Raw genomic sequence first — 15,707 nt, 5'->3', positions numbered from 1 at the left:
CCTGACCCTGGCCCTCTACTATAACTGATGTGACCCCTGACCCTGGCCCTCTACTATAACTGATGTGACCCCCTGGCCCTCTACTATAACTGATGTGACCCCTGACCCTGGCCCTCTACTATAACTGATGTGACCCCTGACACTGGCCCTCTACTATAACTGATGTGACCCCTGACCCTGGCCCTCTACTATAACTGATGTGACCCCTGACACTGGCCCTCTACTATAACTGATGTGACCCCTGACCCTGGCCCTCTACTATAACTGATGTGACCCCTGACCCTGGCCCTCTACTATAACTGATGTGACCCCTGACCCTGGCCCTCTACTATAACTGATGTGACCCCTGACCCTGGCCCTCTACTATAACTGATGTGACCCCTGACCCTGGCCCTCTACTATAACTGATGTGACCCTGACCCTGGCCCTCTACTATAACTGATGTGACCCTGACCCTGGCCCTCTACTATAACTGATGTGACCCCCTGGCCCTCTACTATAACTGATGTGACCCCTGACCCTGGCCCTCTACTATAACTGATGTGACCCCCTGGCCCTCTACTATAACTGATGTGACCCTGACCCTGGCCCTCTACTATAACTGATGTGACCCGACCCTGGCCCTCTACTATAACTGATGTGACCCCTGGCCCTCTACTATAACTGATGTGACCCTGACCCTGGCCCTCTACTATAACTGATGTGACCCCGACCCTGGCCCTCTACTATAACTGATGTGACCCCTGACCCTGGCCCTCTACTATAACTGATGTGACCCCACCTGGCCCTCTACTATAACTGATGACCCTGACCCTGGCCCTCTACTATAACTGATGTGACCCCTCCTGGCCCTCTACTATAACTGATGTGACCCCTGACCCTGGCCCTCTACTATAACTGATGTGACCCACCTGGCCCTCTACTATAACTGATGTGACCCCTGGCCCTCTACTATAACTGATGTGACCCCTGACCCTGGCCCTCTACTATAACTGATGTGACCCTGGCCTCTACTATAACTGATGACCCTGGCCCTCTACTATAACTGATGTGACCCTGACCCTGGCCCTCTACTATAACTGATGTGACCCCTGACCCTGGCCCTCTACTATAACTGATGTGACCCCTGACCTGGCCCTCTACTGTGATGTGACACTGGCCCTCTACTCTCTACTATACTGATGTGACCCCCCTGGCCCTCTACTATAACTGATGTGACCCCTGACCCTGGCCCTCTACTATAACTGATGTGACCCCCTGGCCCTCTACTATAACTGATGTGACCCCTGACCCTGGCCCCTACTATAACTGATGTGACCCCTGGCCCTCTACTATAACTGATGTGACCCCTGACCCTGGCCCTCTACTATAACTGATGTGACCCCTGACCCTGGCCCTCTACTATAACTGATGTGACCCCGACCCTGGCCCTCTACTATAACTGATGTGACCCCCGACCCTGGCCCTCTACTATAACTGATGTGACCCACTGGCCCTCTACTATAACTGATGTGACCCCTGACCCTGGCCCTCTACTATAACTGATGTGACCCCTGACCCTGGCCCTCTACTATAACTGATGTGACCCTGACCCTGGCCCTCTACTATAACTGATGTGACCCCTGACCCTGGCCCTCTACTATAACTGATGTGACCCCTGACCCTCTACTATAACTGATGTGACCCCTGACCCTGGCCCTCTACTATAACTGATGTGACCCCTGACCCTGGCCCTCTACTATAACTGATGCCTGGCCCTCTACTATAACTGATGTGACCCCTGACCCTGGCCCTCTACTATAACTGATGTGACCCCTGACCCTGGCCCTCTACTATAACTGATGTGACCCCTGACCCTGGCCCTCTACTATAACTGATGTGACCCCTGACCCTCTACTATAACTGATGTGACCCCTGACCCTGGCCCTCTACTATAACTGATGTGACCCCCGACCCTGGCCCTCTACTATAACTGATGTGACCCCGACCCTGGCCCTCTACTATAACTGATGTGACCCCTGACCCTGGCCCTCTACTATAACTGATGTGACCCTGGCCCTCTACTATAACTGATGTGACCCCTGACCCTGGCCCTCTACTATAACTGATGTGACCCCTGGCCCTCTACTATAACTGATGTGACCCCTGACCCTGGCCCTCTACTATAACTGATGTGACCCTGGCCCTCTACTATAACTGATGTGACCCCCGACCCTGGCCCTCTACTATAACTGATGTGACCCCTGACCCTGGCCCTCTACTATAACTGATGTGACCCCTGACCCTGGCCCTCTACTATAACTGATGTGACCCCCGACCTGGCCCTCTACTATAACTGATGTGACCCCTGACCCTGGCCCTCTACTATAACTGATGTGACCCCTACTGGCCCTCTACTATAACTGATGTGACCCTGGCCCTTTGACCCTGGCCCTCTACTATAACTGATGTGACCCTGACCCTGGCCCTCTACTATAACTGATGTGACCCCCTGGCCCTCTACTATAACTGATGTGACCCCTGACCCTGGCCTCTACTATAACTGATGTGACCCCCACTCCTGGCCCTCTACTATAACTGATGTGACCCCTCCCTGGCCCTCTACTATAACTGATGTGACCCCCCTGGCCCTCTACTATAACTGATGTGACCCCTGACCCTGGCCCTCTACTATAACTGATGTGACCCCGCTGGCCCTCTACTATAACTGATGTGACCCCTGACCCTCTACTATAACTGATGTGCTACCTGGCCCTCTACTATAACTGATGTGACCCCTGCTGGCCCTCTACTATAACTGATGTGACCCCTGACCCTGGCCCTCTACTATAACTGATGTGACCCCTGACCCTGGCCCTCTACTATAACTGATGTGACCCCTGACCCTGGCCCTCTACTATAACTGATGTGACCCCTGACCCTGGCCCTCTACTATAACTGATGTGACCCCTGGCCCTCTACTATAACTGATGTGACCCCTGACCCTGGCCCTCTACTATAACTGATGTGACCCTGGCCCTCTACTATAACTGATGTGACCCCTTGGCCCTCTACTATAACTGATGTGACCCTGGCCCTCTACTATAACTGATGTGACCCCTGACCCTGGCCCTCTACTATAACTGATGTGACCCCGACCCTGGCCCTCTACTATAACTGATGTGACCCCTGACCCTGGCCCTCTACTATAACTGATGTGACCCCTGCCTGGCCCTCTACTATAACTGATGTGACCCCTGTGGCCCTCTACTATAACTGATGTGACCCCACCTGGCCCTCTACTATAACTGATGTGACCCCTGACACTGGCCCTCTACTATAACTGATGTGACCCCTGACCTGGCCCTCTACTATAACTGATGTGACCCCTGACCCTGGCCCTCTACTATAACTGATGTGACCCCTGGCCCTCTACTATAACTGATGTGACCCCTGACCCTGGCCCTCTACTATAACTATGTGACCCTGACCCTGGCCCTCTACTATAACTGATGTGACCCTGGCCCTCTACTATAACTGATGTGACCCTGACCCTGGCCCTCTACTATAACTGATGTGACCCCTGACCCTGGCCCTCTACTATAACTGATGTGACCCCACCCTGGCCCTCTACTATAACTGATGTGACCCCTGACCCTGGCCCTCTACTATAACTGATGTGACCCCGACCCTGGCCCTCTACTATAACTGATGTGACCCACCTGGCCCTCTACTATAACTGATGTGACCCCTGACCCTGGCCCTCTACTATAACTGATGTGACCCCCGACCCTGGCCCTCTACTATAACTGATGTGACCCCGACTGGCCCTCTACTATAACTGATGTGACCCCTGACCCTGGCCCTACTATAACTGATGTGACCCACCTGGCCCTCTACTATAACTGATGTGACCCCTGACCCTGGCCCTCTACTATAACTGATGTGACCCTGACCCTGGCCCTCTACTATAACTGATGTGACCCCTGACCCTGGCCCTCTACTATAACTGATGTGACCCCCTGGCCCTCTACTATAACTGATGTGACCCCTGACCCTGGCCCTCTACTATAACTGATGTGACCCCGACCCTGGCCCTCTACTATAACTGATGTGACCCCTGACCCTGGCCCTCTACTATAACTGATGTGACCCCTGACCCTGGCCCTCTACTATAACTGATGTGACCCCCTGGCCCTCTACTATAACTGATGTGACCCCCGACCCTGGCCCTCTACTATAACTGATGTGACCCCTGGCCCTCTACTATAACTGATGTGACCCTGGCCCTCTACTATAACTGATGTGACCCTGACCCTGGCCCTCTACTATAACTGATGTGACCCCTGACCCTGGCCCTCTACTATAACTGATGTGACCCCTGACCCTGGCCCTCTACTATAACTGATGTGACCCCTGGCCCTCTACTATAACTGATGTGACCCTGACCCTGGCCCTCTACTATAACTGATGTGACCCTGACCCTGGCCCTCTACTATAACTGATGTGACCCCTGACCCTGGCCCTCTACTATAACTGATGTGACCCCTGACCCTGGCCCTCTACTATAACTGATGTGACCCCTGACCCTGGCCCTCTACTATAACTGATGTGACCCCTGACCCTGGCCCTCTACTATAACTGATGGCCCCTGACCCTGGCCCTCTACTATAACTGATGTGACCCCTGCCCTGGCCCTCTACTATAACTGATGTGACCCCTGACCCTGGCCCTCTACTATAACTGATGTGACCCCTGACCCTGGCCCTCTACTATAACCGATGTGACCCCTGACCCTGGCCCTCTACTATAACTGATGTGACCCCTGACCCTGGCCCTCTACTATAACTGATGTGCTGACCCTGGCCCTCTACTATAACTGATGTGACCCCTCTGGCCCTCTACTATAACTGATGTGACCCCGACCCTGGCCCTCTACTATAACTGATGTGACCCCTGACCCTGGCCCTCTACTATAACTGATGTGACCCGACCCTGGCCCTCTACTATAACTGATGTGACCCCTGACCCTGGCCCTCTACTATAACTGATGTGACCCTGCTGGCCCTCTACTATAACTGATGTGACCCTGACCCTGGCCCTACTATAACTGATGTGACCCCTGACCCTGGCCCTCTACTATAACTGATGTGACCCGCTGGCCCTCTACTATAACTGATGTGACCCCTGACCCTGGCCCTCTACTATAACTGATGTGACCCCTGACCCTGGCCCTCTACTATAACTGATGTGACCCACCCTGGCCCTCTACTATAACTGATGTGACCCCTGGCCCTCTACTATAACTGATGTGACCCCTGACCCTGGCCCTCTACTATAACTGATGTGACCCCTGGCCCTCTACTATAACTGATGTGACCCCTGGCCCTCTACTATAACTGATGTGACCCCGACCCTGGCCCTCTACTATAACTGATGCTGACCCTGGCCCTCTACTATAACTGATGTGACCCCTGACCCTGGCCCTCTACTATAACTGATGTGACCCCTGACCCTGGCCCTCTACTATAACTGATGTGACCCCTGGCCCTCTACTATAACTGATGTGACCCCTGACCCTGGCCCTCTACTATAACTGATGTGACCCCTGACCCTGGCCCTCTACTATAACTGATGTGACCCCTGACCCTGGCCCTCTACTATAACTGATGTGACCCCTGACCCTGGCCCTCTACTATAACTGATGTGACCCCACCTGGCCCTCTACTATAACTGATGTGACCCCTGACCCTGGCCCTCTACTATAACTGATGTGACCCTGACCCTGGCCCTCTACTATAACTGATGTGACCCCGACCCTGGCCCTCTACTATAACTGATGTGACCCCTGACCCTGGCCCTCTACTATAACTGATGTGACCCCTGACCCTGGCCCTCTACTATAACTGATGTGACCCTGACCCTGGCCCTCTACTATAACTGATGTGACCCCTGACCCTGGCCCTCTACTATAACTGATGTGACCCCTGGCCCTCTACTATAACTGATGTGACCCCTGACCCTGGCCCTCTACTATAACTGATGTGACCCTGGCCCTCTACTATAACTGATGTGACCCCTGACCCTGGCCCTCTACTATAACTGATGTGACCCCTGACCCTGGCCCTCTACTATAACTGATGTGACCCCTGACCCTGGCCCTCTACTATAACTGATGTGACCCCTGACCCTGGCCCTCTACTATAACTGCCATGATGTGACCCCTGACCCTGGCCCTCTACTATAACTGATGTGACCCCTGGCCCTCTACTATAACTGATGTGACCCCCTGACCTGACCTGCCTCTACTATAACTGATGTGACCCCTGACCCTGGCCCTCTACTATAACTGATGTGACCCTGACCCTGGCCCTCTACTATAACTGATGTGACTGGCTCTCTCTGATGTGACCCCTGGCCCTCTACTATAACTGATGTGACCCCTGACCCTGGCCCTCTACTATAACTGATGTGACCCCCTGACCCTGGCCCTCTACTATAACTGATGACCTGACCCCTGGCCCTCTACTATAACTGATGTGACCCCTGACCCTGGCCCTCTACTATAACTGATGTGACCCCTGACCCTGGCCCTCTACTATAACTGATGTGACCCCTGACCCTGGCCCTCTACTATAACTGATGTGACCCCTGACCCTGGCCCTCTACTATAACTGATGTGACCCCTGACCCTGGCCCTCTACTATAACTGATGTGACCCCTGACCCTGGCCCTCTACTATAACTGATGTGACCCCTGACCCTGGCCCTCTACTATAACTGATGTGACCCCGACCCTGGCCCTCTACTATAACTGATGTGACCCCTGACCCTGGCCCTCTACTATAACTGATGTGACCCCTGACCCTCTATAACTGATGTGACCCCTGACCCTGGCCCTCTACTATAACTGATGTGACCCGACCCTGGCCCTCTACTATAACTGATGTGACCCCTGACCCCTGGCCCTCTACTATAACTGATGTGACCCCTGGCCCTCTACTATAACTGATGTGACCCCTGACCCTGGCCCTCTACTATAACTGATGTGACCCCTGGCCCTCTACTATAACTGATGTGACCCCTGACCCTGGCCCTCTACTATAACTGACTGGCCCTCTACTATGTGACCCTGGCCCTCTACTATAACTGATGTGACCCTCTGGCCCTCTACTATAACTGATGTGACCCCTGACCCTGGCCCTCTACTATAACTGATGTGACCCCTGACCCTGGCCCTCTACTATAACTGATGTGACCCCTGACCCTGGCCCTCTACTATAACTGATGTGACCCCTGACCCTGGCCCTCTACTATAACTGATGTGACCCCACCCTGGCCCTCTACTATAACTGATGTGACCCCTGACCCTGGCCCTCTACTATAACTGATGTGACCCCTGACCCTGGCCCTCTACTATAACTGATGTGACCCCTGACCCTGGCCCTCTACTATAACTGATGTGACCCCTGACCCTGGCCCTCTACTATAACTGATGTGACCCCTGACCCTGGCCCTCTACTATAACTGATGTGACCCCTGACCCTGGCCCTCTACTATAACTGATGTGACCCTGACCCTGGCCCTCTACTATAACTGATGTGACCCCTGACCCTGGCCCTCTACTATAACTGATGTGACCCCTGACCCTGGCCCTCTACTATAACTGATGTGACCCCTGACCCTGGCCCTCTACTATAACTGATGTGACCCCTGACCCTGGCCCTCTACTATAACTGATGTGACCCTCTGGCCCTCTACTATAACTGATGTGACCCCTGACCCTGGCCCTCTACTATAACTGATGTGACCCCTGACCCTGGCCCTCTACTATAACTGATGTGACACTGGCCCTCTACTATAACTGATGTGACCCTGACCCTGGCCCTCTACTATAACTGATGTGACCCCTGACCCTGGCCCTCTACTATAACATGTGACCCCTGACCCTGGCCCTCTACTATAACTGATGTGACCCCTGACCCTGGCCCTCTACTATAACTGATGTGACCCCTGGCCCTCTACTTAACTGATGTGACCCCTGGCCCTCTACTATAACTGATGTGACCCCTGACCCTGGCCCTCTACTATAACTGATGTGACCCCTGACCCTGGCCCTCTACTATAACTGATGTGACCCTGGCCCTCTACTACAACTGATGTGACCCCTGACCCTGGCCCTCTACTATAACTGATGTGACCCCTGACCCTGGCCCTCTACTATAACTGATGTGACCCCTGACCCTGGCCCTCTACTATAACTGATGTGACCCTGGCCCTCTACTATAACTGATGTGACCCCTGACCCTGGCCCTCTACTATAACTGATGTGACCCCTGACCCTGGCCCTCTACTATAACTGATGTGACCCCGACACTGGCCCTCTACTATAACTGATGTGACCCCTGACCCTGGCCCTCTACTATAACAGATGTGACCCCTGACCCTGGCCCTCTACTATAACTGATGTGACCCCTGGCCCTCTACTATAACTGATGTGACCCCTGACCCTGGCCCTCTACTATAACTGATGTGACCCCTGACCCTGGCCCTCTACTATAACTGATGTGACCCCTGACCCTGGCCCTCTACTATAACTGATGTGACCCCTGACCCTGGCCCTCTACTATAACTGATGTGACCCCTGACCCTGGCCCTCTACTATAACTGATGTGACCACTGGCCCTCTACTAACAACAACAAAAGAATACACGTAATTCTACTGAATTCTAACTAACCATCTCTGGTTCCATCTCCACCACACACATCTAAAAAGAGTGAGTCACTTCACACCCTGAGTGAACAATACCCGGAATCTTCCACTGTCTGGAATCCCCAAAATGCCCCTTGGCAACACCCCAGCCCCGCTCTCATTGGCCAGTGCCTGTTAAGCGTCGTTTCTATTGGCTGATCTCTGCTTCCTTCAGATAATGACTCAGCTGCTACAGTTTCCACCACATCTATCAAGACCACACACACACACACGCGCGCGCTACACTCACCAGGAGATGAGACCTTAGAGCTCCACTGCTATGACCTAAAAAGGTTAGAGGTGACTGGGGCCAGAAAGGGGAAGTGTTGTTTATTCTCTCTCCCTGTGAAGGAGGGGTGAGCACGGAGCTCCCCAGAGAAGAGGAACAGATTCCAGTCATGTGAAGGAGAGGTGAGCACGGAGCTCCCCAGAGAAGAGGAACAGATTCCAGTCATGTGAAGGAGGGGTGAGCATGGAGCTCCCCGGAGAGAAGGGGAACAGATTCCAGCCATGTGAAGGAGGTGACACGGAGCTCCCCGGAGAGAAGAGGAACAGATTCCAGTCATGTGAAGGAGAGGTGAGCACGGAGCTCCCCGGGAGAGAAGAGGAACAGATTCCAGTCATGTGAAGGAGGGGTGAGCACGGAGCTCCCCGGAGAAGAGGAACAGATTCCAGTCATGTGAAGGAGGGGTGAGCACGGAGCTCCCCGGAGAGAAGGGGAACAGATTCCAGTCATGTGAAGGAGAGGTGAGCACGGAGCTCCCGGAGAAGAGGAACAGATTCCAGTCATGTGAAGGAGAGGTGAGCACGGAGCTCCCCGGAGAGAAGGGGAACAGATTCCAGTCATGTGAAGGAGGGGTGAGCACGGAGCTCCCCGGAGAAGAGGAACAGATTCCAGTCATGTGAAGGAGAGGTGAGCACGGAGCTCCCCGGGAGAGAAGGGGAACAGATTCCAGTCATGTGAAGGAGAGGTGAGCACGGAGCTCCCGGAGAGAAGGGGAACAGATTCCAGCCATGTGAAGGAGGGGTGAGCACGGAGCTCCCGGAGAAGAGGAACAGATTCCAGTCATGTGAAGGGAGAGGTGAGCACGGAGCTCCCCGGAGAGAAGGGGAACAGATTCCCAGTCATGTGAAGGAGGGGTGAGCACGGAGCTCCCCGGAGAGAAGGGGAACAGATTCCAGTCATGTGAAGGAGGGGTGAGCACGGAGCTCCCCGGAGAGAAGGGGAACAGATTCCAGTCATGTAAGGAGGGGTGAGCACGGAGCTCCCCGGAGAGAAGAGGAACAGATTCCAGTCATGTGAAGGAGAGGTGAGCACGGAGCTCCCCGGAGAGAAGAGGAACAGATTCCAGTCATGTGAAGGAGGGGTGAGCACGGAGCTCCCCGGAGAGAAGAGGAACAGATTCCAGTCATGTGAAGGAGAGGTGAGCACGGAGCTCCCCGGAGAGAAGGGGAACAGATTCCAGTCATGTGAAGGAGAGGTGAGCACGGAGCTCCCCGGAGAAGAGGAACAGATTCCAGTCATGTGAAGGAGGGGTGAGCACGGAGCTCCCCGGAGAGAAGGGGAACAGATTCCAGTCATGTGAAGGAGAGGTGAGCACGGAGCTCTCCGGAGAGAAGGGGAACAGATTCCAGTCATGTGAAGGAGAGGTGAGCACGGAGCTCCCCGGAGAGAAGGGGAACAGATTCCAGTCATGTGAAGGAGGGGTGAGCACGGAGCTCCCGGAGAGAAGGGGAACAGATTCCAGTCATGTGAAGGAGAGGTGAGCACGGAGCTCCCGGAGAAGAGGAACAGATTCCAGTCATGTGAAGGAGAGGTGAGCACGGAGCTCCCGGAGAGAAGGGGAACAGATTCCAGTCATGTGAAGGAGGGTGAGCACGGAGCTCCCCGGAGAGAAGGGGAACAGATTCCAGTCATGTGAAGGAGAGGTGAGCACGGAGCTCCCGGGAGAGAAGGGGAACAGATTCCAGCCATGTGAAGGAGGGGTGAGCACGGAGCTCCCCAAGGAAGAGGAACAGATTCCAGTCATGTGAAGGAGAGGGTGAGCACGGAGCTCCCCGGAGAGAAGGGGAACAGATTCCAGTCATGTGAAGGAGGGGTGAGCACGGAGCTCCCCGGAGAGAAGGGGAACAGATTCCAGTCATGTGAAGGAGAGGTGAGCACAGAGCTCCCCGGAGAGAAGGGGAACAGATTCCAGTCATGTGAAGGAGAGGTGAGCACGGAGCTCCCCGGAGAGAAGGGGAACAGATTCCAGTCATGTGAAGGAGAGGTGAGCACGGAGCTCCCCGGAGAGAAGGGGAACAGATTCCAGTCATGTGAAGGAGAGGTGAGCACGGAGCTCCCCGGAGAGAAGGGGAACAGATTCCAGTCATGTGAAGGAGAGGTGAGCACGGAGCTCCCCGGAGAGAAGAGGAACAGATTCCAGTCATGTGAAGGAGGTGATTCTACTTCCTCCTCTGATGTCTGTGTGTTCCAGGGGAATGTGGCCCTACTGCAAGCCTGCAGCTCGGAGCCAGGGGGCTGTATGAGGTGGAGGGGCTACATGGTTTTAGTAGGGTGTCTCCCCCTTCTGCCCAGTTTTAGTAGGGGTGTCTCCTCCCCCTCTGCCCAGAGTTTTGGTAGGGTGTCTCCCCCTCTGCCCAGAGTTTTAGTAGGTGTCTCCCCCCCGCCCAGAGTTTTAGTAGGGTGTCTCCCCCGCCCAGAGTTTTAGTAGGGTGTCTCCCCCCCCGCCCAGAGTTTTAGTAGGGTGTCTCCCCCCGCCCAGAGTTTTTAGTAGGGTGTCTCCCCCCCTCTGCCCAGAGTTTTAGTAGGGTGTCTCCCCCCCCCTCTGCCCAGAGTTTTAGTAGGGTGTCTCCCCCTTCTGCCCAGTTTTAGTAGGGTGTCTCCCCCCCTTCTGCCCAGAGTTTTAGTAGGGTGTCTCCCCCCTGCCCAGAGTTTTAGTAGGGTGTCTCCCCCCCTTCTGCCCATTTTAGTAGGGTGTCTCCCCCCTCTGCCCAGAGTTTTAGTAGGGTGTCTCCCCCCCTTCTGCCCAGAGTTTTAGTAGGGTGTCTCCCCCCCTTCTGCCCAGTTTTAGTAGGGTGTCTCCCCCCTTCTGCCCAGTTTTAGTAGGGTGTCTCCCCCCCCTCTGCCCAGTTTTAGTAGGGTGTCTCTCCCCCCCCTCTGCCCAGAGTTTTAGTAGGGTGTCTCCCCCCCTCTGCCCAGAGTTTTAGTAGGGTGTCTCCCCCCCTCTGCCCAGAGTTTTAGTAGGGTGTCTCCCCTCTGCCCAGAGTTTTAGTAGGGTGTCTCCCCCCTCTGCCCAGTTTTAGTAGGGTGTCTCCCCCCCCCTCTGCCCAGTTTTAGTAGGGTGTCTCCCCCCTTCTGCCCAGTTTTAGTAGGGTGTCAGGTAGCCTTCATTCTCTCACAGCATCCAGCTAGCTGACGCCATGCTAGTTTCCTGTCAGGTAGCCTTCATTCTCTCACAGCATCCAGCTAGCTGACACCATGCTAGTTTCCTGTCAGGTAGCCTTCATTCTCTCACAGCATCCAGCTAGCTGACACCACGCTAGTTTCCTGTCAGGTAGCCTTCATTCTCTCACAGCATCCAGCTAGCTGACGCCACGCTAGTTTCCTGTCAGGTAGCCTTCATTCTCTCACAGCATCCAGCTAGCTGACACCATGCTAGTTTCCTGTCAGGTAGCCTTCATTCTCTCATGGCATCCAGCTAGCTGACACCATGCTAGTTTCCTGTCAGGTAGCCTTCATTCTCTCACGGCATCCAGCTAGCTGACGCCACGCTAGTTTCCTGTCAGGTAGCCTTCATTCTCTCACAGCATCCAGCTAGCTGACGCCATGCTAGTTTCCTGTCAGGTAGCCTTCATTCTCTCACAGCATCCAGCTAGCTGACGCCACGCTAGTTTCCTGTCAGGTAGCCTTCATTCTCTCACAGCATCCAGCTAGCTGACGCCACGCTAGTTTCCTGTCAGGTAGCCTTCGTTCTTCTCACAGCATCCAGCTAGCTGGACGCCACGCTAGTTTCCTGTCAGGTAGCTCGTTCTCTCACAGCATCCAGCTAGCTGACGCCACGCTTAGTTTCCTGTCAGGTAGCCTTCATTCTCTCACAGCATCCAGCTAGCTGACGCCATGCTAGTTTCCTGTCAGGTAGCCTTCATTCTCTCACAGCATCCAGCTCAGCTGACACCATGCTAGTTTCCTGTCAGGTAGCCTTCATTCTCTCACAGCATCCAGCTAGCTGACACCATGCTAGTTTCCTGATTTTTGACTCCATTGATTTAGTCACCTTAATTCTGGCCATTCTAACTTTTGGAACGTATTATGATAGAGACATGAGGTTTGGACCGTTGGTTCTTAGAGGATTATCTATACAATTTTCCCACTGGTAAAAATATGAGTTTTGATTGGACACCCCCTAGTTTAAGGAACAAGAAAATCAAAACTGGGACACAATCTTAAACTCTTGTGTGTCGAAGTGTGTGTCTGTGTGTGTGTGTGTCTAAGCGTGTGTTTGTGCGTAATATAAAATGAGTGCTACTCACAGCCGTGGTAGGATGCAGGTGACCCCTCCGACTTGCCGTACTCCTCGCTGTAGGAGGTAGACAGGTTGGGCTGAGACGAACCTGCCCAAAACCTGACCCTGGTGCCACGGCACCTGTAGTGGTTACCTGGGCCATCCTCTCCTTAGTCTTCAGAGCCTGGGAACGCTCACCTGGACAGCATCAAAAATATCATCATCAGTAACCTCACCTGGACAGACCTAGTGGTACATGCTAGACGGTACATTACTATAGACAGACCTAGTGGTACGTGCTAGACGGTACATTACTATAGACAGACCTAGTGGTACATGCTAGACGGTGCATTACTATAGACAGACCTAGTGGTACATGCTAGACGGTACATTACTATAGACAGACCTAGTGGTACGTGCTAGACGGTACATTACTATAGACAGACCTAGTGGTACATGCTAGACGGTACATTACTATAGACAGACCTAGTGAGTACGTGCTAGACGGTACATTACTATAGACAGACCTAGTGGTACATGATAGACGGTACATTACTATAGACAGACCTAGTGGTACATGATAGACGGTGCATTACTATAGACAGACCTAGTGGTACATGCTAGACGGTGCATTACTATAGACAGACCTAGTGGTACGTGCTAGACGGTACATTACTATAGACAGACCTAGTGGTACATTACTATAGACAGACCTAGTGGTACATGCTAGACGGTACATTACTATAGACAGACCTAGTGGTACATGCTAGACGGTACATTACTATAGACAGACCTAGTGGTACATTACTATAGACAGACCAAGTGGTACATTACTATAGACAGACCTAGTGGTACGTGCTAGACGGTACATTACTATAGACAGACCTAGTGGTACATTACTATAGACAGACCTAGTGGTACATGCTAGACGGTACATTACTATAGACAGACCTAGTGGTACATTACTATAGACAGACCTAGTGGTACATGATAGACGGTACATTACTATAGACAGACCTAGTGGTACATTACTATAGACAGACCTAGTGGTACATTACTATAGACAGACCTAGTGGTACATGATAGACGGTACATTACTATAGACAGACCTAGTGGTACATGCTAGACGGTGCATTACTATAGACAGACCTAGTGGTACGTGCTAGACGGTACATTACTATAGACAGACCTAGTGGTACATGATAGACGGCCCCAGTGATGTACTGGGCTGTAGGCTTTCACCTCCCAGTCTCTCCTTATCTTTCAGCAGTACCACCTCCCTCCCTCCTCACCTCCCAGTCTCTCCATATCTTTCAGCAGTACCCACCTCCCTCCCTCCTCCTCACCTCCCAGTCTCCTCCTTATCTTTCAGCAGTACCACCCCCTCCTCTCCTCCTCACCTCCCAGTCTCTCCTTATCTTTCAGCAGTACCACCTCCCCCACCTCCTCTCCTCCTCACCTCCCACTCTCTCCTTATCTTTCAGCAGTACCACCTCCCTCCCTCCTCCTCTCCTCCCTCACCTCCCAGTCTCTTCTTATCTTTCAGCAGTACCACCCCCCTCCTCTCCTCTCCTCCTCACCTCCCAGTCTCTCCTTATCTTTCAGCAGTACCACCTCCCCTCCCTCCTCCTCTCCTCCCAGTCTCTCCTTATCTTTCAGCAGTACCACCTCCCCTCCCCTCCTCTCCTCCTCACCTCCCAGTCTCTCCTCGTCTTTTAGCAGTACCACCTCCCTCCCTCCTCTCCTCCTCTCTCTCCCAGTCTCTCCTCGTCTTTTAGCAGTACCACCTCCCTCCCTCCTCTCCTCCTCTCCGTCTCTCCTCGTCTTTTCAGCAGTACCACCTCCCTCCCTCCCTCCTCTCCTCCTCACCTCCCAGTCTCTTCTTATCTTTCAGCAGTACCACCTCCCCCCTCCTCTCCTCCTCACCTCCCACTCTCTCCTTATCTTTCAGCAGTACCACCTCCCTCCCTCCCTCCTCTCCTCCTCACCTCCCAGTCTCTTCTTATCTTTCAGCAGTACCACCCCCCTCCTCTCCTCTCCTCCTCACCTCCCAGTCTCTCCTTATCTTTCAGCAGTACCACCTCCCTCCTCCCTCCTCCTCTCTCCCAGTCTCTCCTTATCTTTCAGCAGTACCACCTCCCTCCCTCCTCTCCTCCTCTCCTCCCAGTCTCTCCTCGTCTTTTAGCAGTACCACCTCCTCCCTCCTCTCCTCCTCTCCGTCTCTCCTCGTCTTTTAGCAGTACCACCTCCCTCCCTCCTCTCCTCCTCACCTCCCAGTCTCTCCTCGTCTTTTAGCAGTACCACCTCCCTCCTCCTCTCCTCCTCTCCTCCCAGTCTCTCCTCGTCTTTTAGCAGTACCACCTCCTCCCTCCTCTCCTCCTCTCCGTCTCTCCTCGTCTTTTAGCAGTACCACCTCCCTCCCCCTCTCCTCCTCTCCTCCCAGTCTCTCCTTATCTTTTAGCAGTACCACCT

At 53.6% G+C, this 15,707-nt stretch overlaps 1 long non-coding RNA gene across 1 annotated transcript in view; it reads right to left on the bottom strand.

Moving 5' to 3' along the window:
* LOC121563066 overlaps positions 1–13,345 on the bottom strand; it is a 38,017-nt gene extending 24,672 nt beyond the window's left edge. Inside the window, exon 1 of the long non-coding RNA XR_006660250.1 lies at positions 13,264–13,345. This is a non-coding gene — a long non-coding RNA (uncharacterized LOC121563066). The remainder of the gene's footprint in view (positions 1–13,263) is intronic.
* Between the last annotated feature and the right edge of the window lie 2,362 nt (positions 13,346–15,707).

The sequence above is a fragment of the Coregonus clupeaformis genome, unplaced genomic scaffold (genome assembly GCF_020615455.1).
Source record: "Coregonus clupeaformis isolate EN_2021a unplaced genomic scaffold, ASM2061545v1 scaf2431, whole genome shotgun sequence".
Classification (NCBI taxonomy): domain Eukaryota; kingdom Metazoa; phylum Chordata; class Actinopteri; order Salmoniformes; family Salmonidae; genus Coregonus; species Coregonus clupeaformis.
Note: the sequence above shows the minus strand (reverse complement) of the source record. Positions and strands in the feature narration are given on the sequence as shown.